An 11,705-nucleotide genomic window follows, 5' to 3' on the forward strand; every position below is an offset into this window, starting at 1 on the left:
CCACAGTTACCCACACAAGGACATACAATAATATCAACACACCACCACGACCACCACCATCTTCACCACCACCACCACCATCTTCACCACCATCTTCACCACCACCATCATCATCACCATCGTTAACTAACCACTAAGACAAGGCTAAGGAAAGAATAGCAACTCACCACCACACCATCACCATCATCACCATCACCAACAATAATCACCCGTCAACCTTCCGTCCGTATTGCACTTAACTTCCTTTCTTCTTTCCTCATATAGCTTACAATTGCTCGGAGCGTCATTGTGGTTGGTGCTCTCAGCCGTTTCCGCCTCTCACAAAAGCTACACTATTTGCAGAGGGAGATAAATCACGCATATAGGAGTGTTCTTTCTTTTCCTCGTTCATGATAGCACAGAGGGTTCGACGCACTGCCACCAGGGTCATAAAACTACAATACAGAAGATTCGTCGAACTACCACCAGGCTCATAAAACTACAATACAGAAGCTTCGTCGAACTACCACCAGGGTCATAGGTCATCAAACTACTATACAGAAGCTTCGTCGAGCTACCACCAGGCTCATAAAACTACAATACAGAAGCTTCGTCGAACTACCACCAGGGTCATAGGTCATCAAACTACTATACAGAAGCTTCGTCGAACTACCATCAGCGTCATAGGTCATAAAACTACTATACAGAAGCTTCGTCGAACTACCACCAGGGTCATATAACTACCACAGAAGCTTCGTCGAATTACCACCAGGGTCATAAAACTACTTGCAGAAGCTTCGTCGAACTACCACCAGGCTCCTAAAACTACCACCAGGATCATAAAACTACCACCAGGCTTATAAAACTACCACCAGGCTCATAAAACTACCACCAGGCTCATAAAACTACCACCAGTCTCATAAAACTACCACCAGGCTCATAAAACTACCACCAGGCTCATAAAACTACCCACCAGGTTCATAAAACTACCCCCAGTGGACATCCTCATAACTCTACGAAAGCCTTGTCGAAATATGTGTGTGCCTGGGAGCCGATTTGTTTGTGTAATGAAAATATGGGTCAACACACGTCAGGAACCCAACACAATCTTTCTTTTCCTTATATCATCTGTTTTCGTTAAAGGAGCAACACATGGCAGACTTTTTCTTTCTTATTTTTTATTCTGGTTGCTCTTCCTTACAGTACACACAAATACACAAAATAAGGAGAAATAACATAATGGAGAAATAACACGCATAGCCGAAATAACACTTAACAAAAATAACATAGAGCAGATTTTATTTTCCTTTTCCTCTTCTTGATCTTTACTATATGCAAAAAAAAAATAATAAATGAAATGAAATAAAATAAAACAATAGATAACTAACAAAAGAAATAGACTGATGAATATTTATATGTATTAAGTCCAGCAACCTTCGCCACACACACACACACACACACACACACACACACACACACACACACACACACGGGCAAACAAATCTGACAAGTACTGATTAATTAAAAGTTTCCAGCCTCGCCGCCTCACCCTAAAGACCTTCCGCTTCGTTAAGTTTATTCTATTTCTCTTTATGTCTGTGTTTTTGTCTCTCTTTCTCTTTTCCTCTTCTTCTTCTGTCTGTCTCTCTTTCTCCCTTCTTCTTCTTTCTGTCTCTTTTTCCCTCTTTCTTTAACTCCCTTTCCTCTTGTTAAGTTTACCCGATTTCTCTTTATGTCTGTTTTCTTGTCTTTCTTTCTCTTCCTCTTCTTCTTTCTGTCTCTCTTTCCCTCTTTTCTTTCTTTCTTTCTGCCTCTTTTTCCCTCTTTCTTCTTGTTAAGTTTATTCGATATCTCTTTATGTCTGTTTTCTTTTTTTTCTTTTTTTCTTCCTCTTCTTCTTCCTGTCTCTCTTTCCCTCTTTTCTTTCCCTTTCCTTCCTCTCTATTCTCTCTTCCTTCCCCTCTTCCTCTATTCCCTTTCTCTCCCTCTCCTTCTCTCTCCCTATCCACATCTTCCTTCATCACCATCTCCCTTCTTCCTTTCTTTCCATCTCCTTCCTTACCTATCATATCCCTCCCTTCCTTCCTTCCCTCCTATCTCCCTTCTTCCTCTCTCTTCTTGCTTCCCCTCTCTCCCTCTCCCCTTTTATCATGCATCCCTCTCTTCCTCTTCTATCATCTCCCTTCCTCTCTCCCTCTTTTCCCTCTCCTTCACCTCCTATCCTCCCTTCTGTCATGTCTTCTCTCTCCTCTTTCACTCCTCTCTCCCCTCCTCCTTTCCTCTGCCTTTCATCTCCTCTGTTTTCCTTCTTCTTCTTCTTCTCGTTTCCACCTGTTATTCTCTTCTCCACTATCTCTTTCTCTCCCCTCCAGCCTCCCCTTCCTCCTCTTCCCTCCCTCCTTTCCCACAGCCTCCCCTTCCTTTCCCCTCCTTCCTACTCTTCCCTCTTCCCTCCTCTCCTCCCCTTCCCTCCCCTTCCTCCCCTTTGCTTGCTGACTCACCGGCAATGAGTTTCCTGAGTCAATATTGAATTGCCATGAACACCGGTAGCACTCTCTCTCTCTCTCTCTCTCTCTCTCTCTCTTCATTATTTTCACCTCTTTCCGCCTTTCCCTTCTCTATGAATTACTATATAACATTTCTATTTATTTATTAGTTAATCTATTTCTTCATATATATTTTAATTACTATATGACCCCTTCCCCACACCATCTTTCTCATTGACCTTTGACCTACCCCGGGAACAGGTAAAGGGGAGGGATTAAGGGAGGTAACTGAGGGAGGGAGGGAGAGAGGGAGAGGAGAAGTAAACAGGAGGGGAGTAAGCAATGAGGGAGGGAAGTAAACAGAAGGGGAGTAAGCAGTGAGGGAAGGAAGGAAGGGAGGGGAGAGACCGAGCAAGCAGACTAGGGCCGAGTACTGTTTGCCAAGGGAGGAAGTTCTTCGGAGGTTCTATTCCATGCAACACAAATATAAGAAAATTCCCTTGACCCTCCTCCTTCTTTCCCTTCCCCCCCCCCTCTCTTCCCCATCTTTTCTCCCCTCTCTCTCTCCACTTCTTCTCCCTTTCCTCTCCATTCCCTCAACATTTTTCTATTTCCCTCTCTCCCTCTCTCCCCCATTATCTATCTATCTATCTGTCTTTCTCTCTCTCTCTCTCTCTCTCTCTCTCTCTCTCTCTCTCTCTCTCTCTCTCTCTCTCTCTCTCTCTCTCTCTCCCAACTCTCTCTCTCTCTCTCTCTCTCTCTCCCTTGTCTCTCCCCTTCCTCTACCATTTCTTCCCTCTCCCCCTCTTCTCCCCTTCCTTCCTACGTCCAACACAGCATCCAGACACATTCCTTTTAGCTCCCCATCTTCCCTTCTCCCCAAAACAGAGCAAGCAAACCCCCATATCTCCTCTTCTTCTTCCTCCTCCTCCTCCTCCTCCTCCTCCTCCACCAGTACACAAATCACGAGTACTAAGAAGTGGAAGAAGTGGAGGAGGGAATACCCAGTGTGCCTCCTCCACTTCTCTCCACCTCCTCCTCCACCTCTTCTTCTCCTCCTTCTCCTCCTCCTCTCCTCCTATCCTTCCTGAATTCTAAGAGGCAATGATACTGACAATATTCTTTTCTCCTGCTCTTCCTCCTCCTCTTCCTCTTCCTCTCCTCCTCCTCCACCTCTTCCTCTTCCTCTCCCTCCTCCTCCTCTTGCTCTTGACCTTAGAAGACGACGTAAGTTCCAGGAATACAAGCAGAAGGAGGAAGAAAAGGAGGAGGAGAAGGAAGAGAAAGAGAAAGAGGAGGAGAAGGAAGGAGGAAGAGAAGGAGGAGGAGAAGGAAGGAGGAAGAGAAGGCAAACGGATAATTAATAAGCATAAATAGGTGTATGTATGTGTGTGTGTGTGTGTGTGTGTGTGTGTGTGTGTGTGTGTGTGTGTGTGTGTGTGTGTGTGTGTGTGTGTGTGACCTTCCCTTGCCCCTTAAATAAATACACAAATAATTACAGAAGCACAATAGACAGATAAAGATAGATAGATAGATAGATAGATTTTTCCCATTTTATTCTTCTTTCGTGCATTTATAATCTTGTTTAATCGAAGAAAATAATATTAAAAGCTTTACCTGCAGTTTCTATATACATCTATTCTTTATTTTCTTCTTCTTCTTCCTCTTCTTCTTCTTCTTACTCTCCTTTTACACACTTTCAAATCGTCGTCGTGGTCTCGTAAGGCGCCGCGGTTGTATTTCTTTTTATATTTGCTTCCTCTCCTTCTTTCTCTTCCCTTCGTTTATTCCTCACTTTCTTCTTCTCCCTTCTCTCCATTCTTCCCTCGTTCTTTATTCAGCGTGAGTCAATCTTTGTTTTCCTTGGTCTCCTTCTCTCTCTCTCTCTCTCTCTCTCTCTCTCTCTCTCTCTCTCTCTCTCTCTCTCTCTCTCTCTCTCTCTCTCTCTCACACTAATTTAATTTCTTCTATAATTATTAAACTTTCCCTTCCTTTTCATATTCGTAAATTTTTCCCTATTTATAAAGTCCAATCTTTTGATGCCATACGAATGTCTTTTTAGCATAAACTATAAAATAATATCAACACACATAAGAGGTGACGATTTAGTTAGTTAATCAGTTATATATATAGACATCAAATAGTCGGATATGTTATCTGGTAGGGAATTAATATAGACTTGGTAATTGTGAGACTATAAGTAACTGTGACAGACGAGATAAATATTTAACTGAATAAGTATATAAAAAAATATATTAGTAAAACTGTAAAAATAATAAAATAACGGCGAATATTAGACTAGAGATATATTACACTGTACGAATATTGAAGTAATTTGTACAATAAGAGAGAGAGAGAGAGAGAGAGAGAGAGAGAGAGAGAGAGAGAGAGAGAGAGAGAGAGAGAGAGGAAGTCATTTTACTACGGCTACTTCTATCACTACTACTACTACTACTACTACTACTACTACTACTACTACTACTACTACTATTACTATTACTACTACTATTAACGTACACGGGATGAAAAGACGCTGAGTACGACTATCGATCTGGCACCACCGAGCTCCCTGAGGCACCGAGACCCAGACCAGGACCGAGACGCGGCCGTGACATCAAGATCAAGCGCCAGCTGACCCCAGAAGTCCGTCATGTTTTCCTTGTTTTCTGCGGATTTAAGGTGTGGCGGAGGACCAGGCGCGAGGACACGGTAAATATATGGATGGTGCAGGTGTGGAGGTGGGAGGGAAGGTGAATTAAGGCGTGGAAGAGGTAATAATGGCGGAAATAATATGACCTATGGAGTGGACATGGGTTCTCCCCTCCTCTCTTCCCTTCTCCCTTCTCTTCCTTTCCTTTTCTTCCCTTCCCTTTCCTTCCCTTCTCTTTCTTTTCCTTCCCGTCTATTCCCTTCCCTTTCTTTTCCTTCCCTTCTCTTCTCCCTCGCCTTCCCTTCCTTTCCCTTCCCTTTCCTTTTCCCTTCCCTTTCCTTTTCCCTTCCCTCCCTTCTCTTCCCTTCCTTTCCTTTCCTTTCCTTTCCTTTCTCTTCCCTTCTCCCTTCCCTTCTTTTCCCTTCCCTTTCCTTTTATTCTCTTCCCTTCCATTCTCTTCCTTTCCCTTTCCTTCCCTTCTCCTTTTCCCTTCCCTTCTCCTCGCTTCCCTTCCCTTCCCTTCTCTTCTCCCCTCTCCTCTCTTCCCTTTCCTTCCCTGCTCTTAAACCTGCCAAAAGTAGGGGAATGGGGAAGGAGGAGGAGAGAACAGAGAAGATCATAGAGTTTGAGGGACAGACAGAGGGGGAGGGGAATGAACGTCATAAAATACACTACTACTACTACTACCACCACCACTACTACTACTACTACTACTACTACTACTACTACTACTACTACTACTACTATTACTACCACTACTACTACTACTACTACTCTTCCAGGTCAGATGTTGATGGCAGCGGACAACACATGCATCATTTGCTTTGGATGAAGAACAAAAGCAAGCCGACATTCTGAGACACTTCCGGCTCCCACGAGGATGAAAAACTAAGAGGCTTGTATTCTTAACCCGTCCGCTTCGATTGGTGTGGATTTCGCCTTCACTGGTAGCCTGGTAACATATAGTCCCAGGTCTTTCTCTGCCTCTGTGGTGGATAGTGGAGTGTTTCCCATGTGGTATTGGTATGCTGGATATCCCCTCCCAAGGTGCAGGACTTTACATTTTTCCTCATTGAATTGTAGCAGCCACTTTTAGTTCCATTCCTGTAGCTTGGTGATGTCTTCTTGTAGGAAATCCGCAGTCAAGAGGTTAACATATTTGCCTTTTTCCTCCTCTTCCTCCTCCTCTTCTCCTCACTTCTTGCTCTCTATATCACTCTCTGAACCAAGCCAACTGTTTCTCATTTTCCTCTTTCTTATCTTCTTATTTTCATTTTTTTGTTCCTCGTTCTCTTTATCCTTCCCTCTTCAAACACATGATAGCCTGCAACTTATGGTATAAATCAACAAAGAATGACCTCACTTTGTCGTATGGAAAGTCTCATTAGTAAGGAAGCATATATGAATTTTCTGATTCAAGACCTGTAGTAACTGTTTGGGGTTTTGTTAGGTTAGGTTAGGTTAAGTTTAGGGTATCTTCAAACACATGATAGCCTGCAACTTATGGTATAAATCAACAAAGAATGACCTCACTTTGTTGTATAGAAAGTCTCATTAGTAAGGAAGCATATATGAATTTTCTGATTCAAGACCTGTAGTAACTGTTTGGGGTTTTGTTAGGTTTGGTCAGGTTTACCAGAGGGCGGCATAACCTTCAATAGGCGTCACTTAAACAATCCTGCCTGCGCCATCATGGGGCTAAGGGACATTCACTAACAGCCCCCTAAAACTGAAGTCTAAAGAGGCAACAATAACCTCAGCCTAAAAATTAAAAAAAAGGCATCGTTGTAAATTTTTCTCAATTCTCAAAGCTCCCGAAAACTCCCCAAATTCACATGGAAAATTTCCCATTTCAAAGTTCCTGGAAATTTCACAACCCTAGGTGCACTAGTAATATTATTATTATTTTTTATTGATGTTAGATATTATTATTATTATTGTTATTATTATTATTATTATTATTATTATTATTATTATTATTTACAGGCAGCATGGAAGACCCCAGGAAGAATCAGCTCCAGACAGTAATGGAAGAGGGAAGAGAAGAAGGAAGATAAGGAGGGAGAACTATCCAAGAAGAGTATATGTGGATTCGCACCCGAGATCCGTCCAACACCATGAGAGAAATTTGAGGTGCAGATGTGTATGTGTGTGTGTGTGTGGGGGGTGGGGGTGTAAGGGTGTGTGAGAGAAGAAATGAAGTGGAGGAGAATTAATGAGAGAGAATGAAGGAAGAAAAGGAAAAAGGAAGCAAAACAGAAAAAGAGGAAGGGAGGGAATGAAGAAATGCAGGAAGAGAAAAGGGAAGAAAGGAAGTGGAGAAGAAAATTGATGGAGAGAGAGATGGAGGGAGGAAGGGGGGGCAGGTGTGTGTGTGGGAGGTGGCAGATGTGTGTAAGGGGGGTGGCAGGTGTGTAATTCACCACAGCCTGATCATGAGTTGAACTCACTTTTGCCAGCAGGTACCCTCCTGACACGAGCAAGTGCATGCTCATTAGTGTCGATCTCTGGATACTGCCAGGACCTCACACACCACACACCCCATTCCCCTTGCTCAAGGGGGGACAGTAACCATTCCTAGTCAGTGGAAAGAATTCGGCCTGAGCGGGGCTCGAACCGCCGCCTGTTTAGCCGTGAAGCCTTGCAGCGTGGCGGTCTAGCCGATTGAGCTACCGGAGCGGTGTGTGTGTGTGTGTGTGTATTTATCTTATTGTTCAGAATAGGGTATGAGAATCAACCAATCTAAGACCAATTCTTTTGTGATAAATGAAGTTGTTCGTGATTCGGAGGTATTTGTGGTGAACTGGTTGGTGGTGGAGCCTGGCCAGATGTATGTGTGCCTCGGCCCACCGTTCACGAGCGGTGGTTCAGTCACTTCTGCCGTTGCAGCTCATGCAAACACCAAGATGTCCCTTGTGCTAAATTCTGTCTCTTTGCAAACATAAATAATGATGGTTTTTGTATGTAATGCTGTATAATTTTTCCACTAATTAGTTCCAACTCTGTAATAATTAATTGTCAGTTTATATCTCTAATATGTTCTATCAAATTCTGTGACATTTCTTAATTGTGGTTTTATCTTCCTTTTAATAAATTTTTCTGGGATTATAGGATTGTTTCTTTACTCTAATTGATTTTTTTATTTTTTTCCCTGTGTCATCCTTGCTTGAGAAAATAACAAATCCTTAATTATTTCAACCAATGCAATGATAAGATTTCATTTCTCTTTCCATTATTCTTGACGTTCAACTTCTGTGGCACTATATAATTCTTTATTGATTTCTCTATGCCATGTTTGTTTAAAGACAATAAATCCATAAATATTTCAGGCAAAACAATAATGAAGTGAAATTCACCTCTTTGTATACGAATACTAATAAACTCATCTCTTTTTTTATTTTTTATACGTAGCTTAACCCTTTGGCGGCAGCAGTGTTTGAAGAGTAGCTCCCCCAAAATGAATGGTCTATGTATAGTCACTGCCAGCCTTTGGACCATAACATGAATATAGTTACGCCGCATAAGAGATGTTTTAACTATCGTCTATATATAGATTCTACCACGATCTGGAAGTTTTGCTATATTTCTGCCATACAAAACTGATTGACTGAATTTTGCACCGTCTATATATAGTTTCACTGCCGTCTAAGGGTTATTAAGTATCTATGACATTTTACTATTTATTTATTTTCCTTTGTCATCCTTTTTTCAGTAAATAAGTAATTCCTAACCATTCCAAGCACCACACTAATAACATGTGATTTCTCTTTCTTCCAGTGTTAGGTGGACACGGGCGAACTATAGTCAAACCATTTCAAATAGTCCGTTGAGGTGATGACTTCCATGGGTCCTTTCCTCCCCCCTGCTCTACCACACGGTCCCAACACCTATTTTTTTTCCTCTCATACGTTACCTATAGCTAACATATGAGGGGAAGAGATGGATGTTGGGGCTGTGTGGCAGAGCAGAGGGGAGGAAAGGATCTGCAAAAGCCAACGCCTCAATGGACTGTTTGAAGTGGTTTGATTATAGCAGTTATCCGGAGCAGTGGTTCACCGCCCCTTGCCTCATCATTATCCGAGAAATCTCCGGGTGTGAAGCGAGTCTATGTCTTCACTCTTCACCGTGAGGCGGGTCTTGGCCATTTGACCCACGATCTCCATGCCAAGAACTCCTCTACCTTCTAACCATCTCCACTACCACGTTGCTGAGTATATGGCGCTGACCCCTGTCCATTGACCTCCACCCCAACCCCCCACATGGTGAAATCATAATTCGACAACGCTCCATAGTGTGTACTGATATATTTGAGATAGTTTCACGTGATTTGTATGTGTTTTGACTTATCCACGGTGACCACACATCCCTCGCTGATGTGTGCTGACTACGCTCATGCTGTCAACCTCCTGCCAGCATGTGTCTGTGTGTACTGTCTTGTTTTTTTTTCCTCACTTGTTTCACTCCTCAATTTGTTTTTATTTTCATTTTATCTCGCATTCTTTTCTTTATTTGTCTACTTCTATTCTTTGCTTTATTATCTTCCTTATTTTCTTCCTACTTTTTAGTTTTTCTATTATTAGATATGCTTTATGCTTTATGCTGACATCTGCACCTGTGTCTTCTGTAGGCTGAGGGACCCGAGGACATGACGCCCTCCCTATGCTGACTACATCGCAGACACCTGTGCACTGACCTCCACGCCAACCCCTCATCCCCCCACCCACAATGAAATCTTTAACCCCTTGACTGCAGATTTCCTACAAGAAGACATCACCAAGCTACAGGAATTGAACAAAAAGTGGCTGCTACAATTCAATGAAGAAAAATGTAAAGTCATGCACCTTGGGAGGGGATATCCAGCTTACCAATACCACATGAGGAACACTCCACTATCCACCACAGAGGCAGAGAGAGACCTGGGAGTATATGTTACCAGGCTACCAGTGAAGGCGAAATCCGTGCCAATTGCAGCGGATGGGTTAAGCCGACATCGCTCTCCAGTAAGTGTTAAGTGGTGTTTGTGACAGCTCTGTGTGATTAGCATGTTGTGTGTGTTGTGATTTGTGGGATCGCATGCCCTATGCTGATATATATGCTGAATGCACTCACTCTGTCAACCTCCTCACTGACATTCATGCTGACACCTCCATGCTAACGTTTACCCATGTCTTCCCGAAGGTTCCATGGCAGATGAACCCTGGGTGACCTGATGTCCCACGGTGACAACTCAACCCCATGCTCACTTGTTCTGACTACTAACTGTCAATATACCCACTCTCATTCATATGCTGACACCTCCATGCTGACCTCTATACCTGTGTCTCTTTGACCCAACTGTGCTTGCTGGATATTGATACGGAAGTGCTGTAATAAAGATCTGTCCATATAGTTTCCGGTTTGACTCTCCCCATTGACTAGTTAGACTGATGTTTGTCTAAGTCGTTTTTTTCGGACTTGTGAATATTCCCTGTAACTATTAAGTCAGTGTATCTCTGGTCAGCAACTGTGTGTGTAATAATAATAATAAACGGTTTATTCATAGGGTGTGCAGCCAGAGGCTGAAAATTTACATGTTAACATTGATATATAGGAATACATAAAATGAATATGAACTTAAATTGTATAATATAAATTAAATTAATATAAATATGCAGATAAATTGCTCTGATGAAGTTATTTGTTGTTTATTAAATTTACAATTGTAGAGATGGGACACTTCCTGTACCTTTCCGTCCTTGCATGGATAGGTATCAGTAGGTTGCTGTGTCTGACGGCATGGCGAGAGGGAGGCGCGGTGTCTGGGAGCAGTGTGTGTGTGTATTTACCTATTTGTAGCATACAGGGCCTGAGTTAGTCTCGAATAGTCCTGTCTCCTTGTATCATCATCATCATTTCGTTTATCATCCATTTTCACTCTTCCTGAGTGGTTGGATGCTTTATGGCTCTCCTCCATTCTACTCTGTCTTCTGCCCGATGCTTATCCAATCCCATGAATGGTAAGTCTTCCTGTATACACCTCCACGTATTCCTAGGTCTACCAACTGGTCTCCTTCCTTCTGCCTCCAATCTCTCCTTGTCTACTTTTATCCAATTCATCTTTCATTTGGTGGCCACTCTTTGCCTCCACCACTTCCCCTTCCAAACTGTTCCACAAATTCACATTTCTACGAGGAAAGCTGTTGGCTACTTCTTTTTGTCTCTTAAGCATGTTCCCTTTCTCAGCTTATTGTTGTGTCCTCTCAATCCTCTCCTTTGCTCTCTCTCCATCAAGTCTTCTCTGTCTACCATATCCATACCACTCATCAACTTAAAAAAAACATCATCAAGTCTCCCCTTTCTCTCCTCTGCTCCAAAGTTGGCAGGTTCATGCATTCCAATCTTTCTTCATATGGCAGATCTGAGAGTTCAGGGACCATATTTCCAGTTCCTTCAAACACACAACAAACACATCGACAACACCCCCAACCTCCCCTTCTTTCTCCCCAAGAGGGGAGATCTTCGAAACAACCAAAAAAAAAACCAATAGCCTCAATAAACAATATCCACAAAAAAAACAATAGCCATAAAAACAAATGCCACAAAAAACAATA

At 42.6% G+C, this 11,705-nt stretch overlaps 1 long non-coding RNA gene across 1 annotated transcript; it reads left to right on the forward strand.

Moving 5' to 3' along the window:
• Positions 1–5,060: 5,060 nt before the first annotated feature.
• LOC127007924 (uncharacterized) lies at positions 5,061–10,648 on the forward strand. Its single transcript, XR_007760704.1, has 6 exons — positions 5,061–5,174; positions 5,898–6,014; positions 7,106–7,248; positions 8,893–9,377; positions 9,743–10,115; positions 10,294–10,648. It is a non-coding gene; the product is annotated as an uncharacterized LOC127007924 (long non-coding RNA).
• Positions 10,649–11,705: the final 1,057 nt, after the last annotated feature.

This window comes from Eriocheir sinensis, chromosome 36, assembly GCF_024679095.1.
Source record: "Eriocheir sinensis breed Jianghai 21 chromosome 36, ASM2467909v1, whole genome shotgun sequence".
Classification (NCBI taxonomy): Eukaryota; Metazoa; Arthropoda; class Malacostraca; order Decapoda; family Varunidae; genus Eriocheir; species Eriocheir sinensis.